Raw genomic sequence first — 5,322 nt, forward strand, 5'->3', positions numbered from 1 at the left:
GCAGCCCGCGCGGAGCCCGCCCCGCCTGACGCGCCCCTGACGCACCGGAGCCCGCGGGGGCGGCGGGACCGCCCCGGCCCTCAGGACACCCCCTTGGAGCGCGCGGCCCACCGGGCCAAGTCCTTTCTAACAGCCTCCGAAATTATCTTGTCTGCGCGTTCTTCCTGCTGCTGGTGAGCCAGGTAATTTTCATACGCGAAAACTCCCCGGTCGGAACTTCTGGGCAGCCTGCTGGCTTCGCCCCCCCGCCCGCTGGTCCTCCGCCAGCGGGGTGTCCGGCGGAGTCCGAGAAAGTTTTTTTTTAAGGGAAAAAAATGCTAATACCTGACCTGTCTTTCGATTCCTAATTGCGATTGTCAGCGGAGCGGTCTGGCGCTGCGTTTCGCTCCGTTCTCCGCTCTCCGACCAAACGGAAAATATCCCCAAGTCTGCATCAAAAAAAGTTTTCCCATTTAGCAGTTCAACTGTGAATCCAGGGCGGGTAGCGGTACCCTAAATAGATCCACTGCGTGGCCATTAATTAATAGCATTTTGAACCAGAAACATTTTTAACCTTGAAAAAGCAAAGAATCCTCTCATGGTTGAAATTGAAACTTAAAAATCCTTTGAGCAACGATTTAACTATTCAGCCAACGAAAGAAAAATGCATGTTTAAACTGCATTAACCTGTCACAGGCATACAAACAAATTTTCACGCTGAAATATAAATTATAGACTAGCGGGGAGATAAACACATTAAAATGGACTCCCACAATTTTGTAATAGAAAGTCACGTTTCCAATTAGGCAACGTGTTCTGTTTTTCTTTGGACAAAAATTAAAAATAAGAAAATACAGTAAAGGATGTAGAATGTTCATATGGTGTTTTGTGATTGTGGAGGTGTTTCTTTTTTATAATCAAATATATGTATAATTTCTTTTACGTGTCTGCATTGCATTCATTTACCCCCCTCTTCTTGTTAAAAATTTAAAAACATAGAAAAACAAACAGGATCATTTCTAGAAATATTCAAATAGTCATACCACAGTTTTTGACGTACACAAGCCTTACTTTTATATTACTGAATTATGTGCATTTTATTTGTAATTCTTCAGTACTTTTTTTTTGGAAAATTAAAAATACATATGCATCCAGAATAACATACCTACATGTATTTACTGCCTAGAATAATCAAGTGTGAAGTTTTTGTTATATTTGCTTCAGATTTTTTATTTATATTAAGCATTACAGATAGATTTGTCACTTTATTTCCCTCCCAAATCCCATTCACCTTTCTCCCTCTTTACTTCCGTAGGTAATCAGTATTATAAAGTATTTATTCTTCCAGCATTTGTTATTATACCTGTATTACCTAATTATCTATATATGTAAAAACATGTATAGATCTATGTTATGTATTAAAGGTTTTTATAAATAGTACAGCAGTGCATATATCATTTTGCAACTTGCTTTTCTCCCTCAATGTGATTTTGTTACCTTGTTGATACTTATTGTATCTACTTTATTAGCAGTTTTAAAGTAATCAGCAGTGTTACAATAATCAGCAGTTTTAAAATAATATTGTCAGCTTTTAAAAAGATTCCTTTCTAAAACAGATCATTTTTTCTAAAGTTTCTTGCCTCAGAATTTTAGATGATTAACTCTCAATCTACATGTTAAAACTCTATCAGAGATAGAATTGTTTAATAGCTGTTTTTCTTTGAATTTTATTATTTAGAGAAACGTAAAGGTATTTAAAACTGCAGAGAGCATATTAACAAGCAAGTACCTTGTACAGGTACCGAGACAAGTACCTGTCTCATATAATTAATAAATGTTAACATTTTGTCCTATCTGCCTCAGATCTATGTTTAAAAATCAAAGCATTCAACATTTCTGATCAAGTTGAAGTCCGCTTTGTACTGCTTCCAATACCATTCCCTACCCTTTTCCCCAAAGGCAAACACTATGGTGAGTTTGGTATGCAACTTTTCAATCTAGGTTTTACACTTTCACTGCATATGAACCATAAAATACAGAATAGTGCTTTATATGATTTTTTAAAAGTACACACGTGGTGTTAGACTGTACACATCATTCTGTGACTTGTTTTTTTTCCCTTCATAGTGTGTTTTTATTTTTTCTCTTCATGTTGACAAACATAGACCCAGTTCATTCATTTTAATTGCTATTATATTGTAGATCCATGCATATGAATGTGCCGTGTTTATTCATTCCCCTATTGAGAATATGAAACCGCTGCCAATATTTTGGTATTACTTGTACATGTTTCCCTTGCACATATGTGAGACTTTTTCTGTGCGTCTACCTAGATGGGAAATTGCTAGGCTGCACACATTTTCAGTTTCACTAGAGACTGCCAAATTGGTTCTCCAATTTGCACACCCATCAGCAGTGTATGAGAGTTCTTGTTTCCCACACGTGACCTTCAACACTTTCTAGATTAAGACTTTTATTATTCATGCCAATTTGATTTTTTAAAAACCCAGTGTCTTGTTGTTTTATTTGAATTTCCCTCAGTGCTAGTGCGGTTAAGCATTTCTTTTTATATTCATTGGCTATTGAGGTTTCTGAGTCTGTGATTTGTTTTTTCACAGCCCTCGTTCATTTTTCCAATGGACACTGTGTATGTTTTATCTTTTTTCCTCTTGATTTGTAGGCGTTCATGCATATAAACATTAAATATATTGTCTCAGTCTGTGGCTTATATTTTAACTGCTTTTGATGTCTTTTGTACTATAGAAAATTTAAAATGTAGTCATATTCATTGATCTTTTTCTTTATAGTTTGTGTAATTTTATATTATTAAAGAAACCTCTCCACACTTGATTTATGAAGATAGCCTCTTATGTCTTTTTCCTTACTGTTTTAAAGTTTTGCTGTCCACACATGAAATTGATCTCTCTGGGACTTATCTTTTTGAATGGTGTATAGTAGGAATTTAATTTTACTCCTCTCCTCCCCCAACATGGAAATTCTGTCCTGACCTGATTTACTGAACAATCCTTCATGTCCCCATTAACGTGTAATGCCACCATGATTGTAAATTAAATTTCCATATGTTCATGGATATGTTTTAAGTTTGTCCTTTTCCACTAATCAAACCAGTTCTGAGCCAATAACACACTCTTAATTACTGTGGCTTTATGATAAGTCCTGATGTGTAGAAGACATGTCCCCTCTTGTTCCATCTTTGTTCATTTTTAAAAATTATACTGGCTATTTTGGGGCTTCTACTCTTCTATATTAACTTTAGCATTGGTTTGTCAAGTTCCATTGAAAAACTTTTTTGACATTTTCCTATTTAACTAAACTAAATGTAACTAATATTTATCTAAATGTATAGGTTAAATTTTAGGAGCTATGACAACTTTATAAAATTGAGTCATCTGATATATTAATATTCTGATTTTTAAATATCCTTCAATAACATTTTATAATTTGTTTATAAAACTCTTGTGCCTCTTTGTTAAGGCTTATTCCTAGCTACCTGACAGCTTTTGCTGCTGTTAGGAGTGAGATCCCTTTTCTATTAAGTTTTTTAATTGATTATTGCTGCTGTTGAGAAACGCTATAGACTTTGGAATAATCTTATTTTGGCAAACATGCTGAACTTTCTTATTAGTTGAATGGTTTATTTGTAGATTCTCTTGTATTTTCATGTAGATAATCATATTATCTGTAAATAACATTCCTGATACCTTTTCCCCTTTCTTATCTCATTGGATGGGCTGGGACACCCAATACAACATCAAATAGTAAGGTGAGCACAAGCATTGTTTTCCCGTTTCTATCTCACTGAAAATGTTTCTAATGTGTCATTATTATTTATGATATTTGTTGTAAGTCCTCGGTAGAAACTCTTTATCAGGTTAAGGTAGTTGCCTTCTATCCCACTTGTGTTTAAAGTAGGAATATTTTAAAACTGTGAAATGAATGTTGAAGTTTTATTAAATGCTTTTTCTAAAAGTATTGAGATTTTGTTCTTTGATAGGTTAATAAAACAGGTCACATTGGTAGATTTTTCTAATGACCTACCCTTGCATTCCTGAGATAAACCTTGCCTTGTCATAATGTACTGTTATTTTTTTAATACACTGCTTCATGCAATTTGAGAATGCTTTTTTTTTTATTTTAGCATCTACGTTTATCAGTGACATTGGCTTAAAACTTTCCTTTCTTGCGCTGTCTTTGTACACGTTTGCTATCAGGGTTATATGACCTTCATGAAATGCGTTTGGAAATTTCCCTCTTTTTCTAATTTCTGTGACCATTTGTATGAGATAGGTATTATTTGTTCCTTGAATATTTGGTAAATCTCATCTATGAAACTATTATATTTTGAAAATTCAACTCAATTTCTCTAATGATTATTGGTTTATTTGGGTTTTCTATTTATTCAATCACCTTTGATAATTCATTTTTTCTGAAAAATTAGATGCTACATTTAAACCTTTGAGATTTTGGTTCATAGTACTCTCTTATTTTAAAATTATTTACAGTATCTGTAGTTATACCCTATTTTTCATTTCTGTTATTATATATTTGAATTCTTTTTTGTCTTAACAAGGGTTTATCTATAGTCTTTTCAAATAGGCAGCTTTTACTGATCGTATCTTTTTCTTTTAAAATATATATGTATTTGTTTAATTTCTGTATTTATTTTTTATTAATCCCTCACTTGCACTTTTGTCGAGTTTAGCATGTTATTCCTTTTTCTTTAAAAGCTTTTCAAGTTAAATACCTAACACATTAATTTTCAATATTTCTTAGTTTCTAGTGTGTAATTTAGAGCTATAAAAGTCCCTTGAATGGAAATTTCCTTTGCTTTATCTGTATGCCACAGGTTTTCAAAATAGTGCTTTCATTGCCATTCAGTGCTAAATAACTTCGTAATTTTTAAACACTAAATTTTCAGAAGGGTCCTTTCCCTGGATTTCCCTGGTATTATATCACTTGAGCTGTTTTCTGACCAGTGCTCATTGTGTAACCTCTCAGGAATTGGCTCTGGAAGTATAATTGAGGATTATTTAAAATGGAAAGTAGCATTAGGGTAATTTCTCAGCATCGCGTATACTGTGGCATTGAAGTAAATGTTATCAGAATGATCTCTCTCCAAGCTCACTCAGATGGTTTCAGGAGCAGCATGAAAGAGATGTTCCTGAAGGCCTTGAGGGGCTAACCTGTCCATTCCTTTGGTCACAGGTAGTTCAGAGCAAGTACATATATAGAATAAATGCATAGGAACATATATAGAATATAGAATAAATACATAGGAACATACAAGCTGACAGATTAGTATCACTATTCATCCGTGATTAC

The sequence above is a fragment of the Propithecus coquereli genome, unplaced genomic scaffold, assembly GCF_000956105.1.
Source record: "Propithecus coquereli isolate 6110/MARCELLA unplaced genomic scaffold, Pcoq_1.0 Scaffold91, whole genome shotgun sequence".
NCBI lineage: Eukaryota > Metazoa > Chordata > Mammalia > Primates > Indriidae > Propithecus > Propithecus coquereli.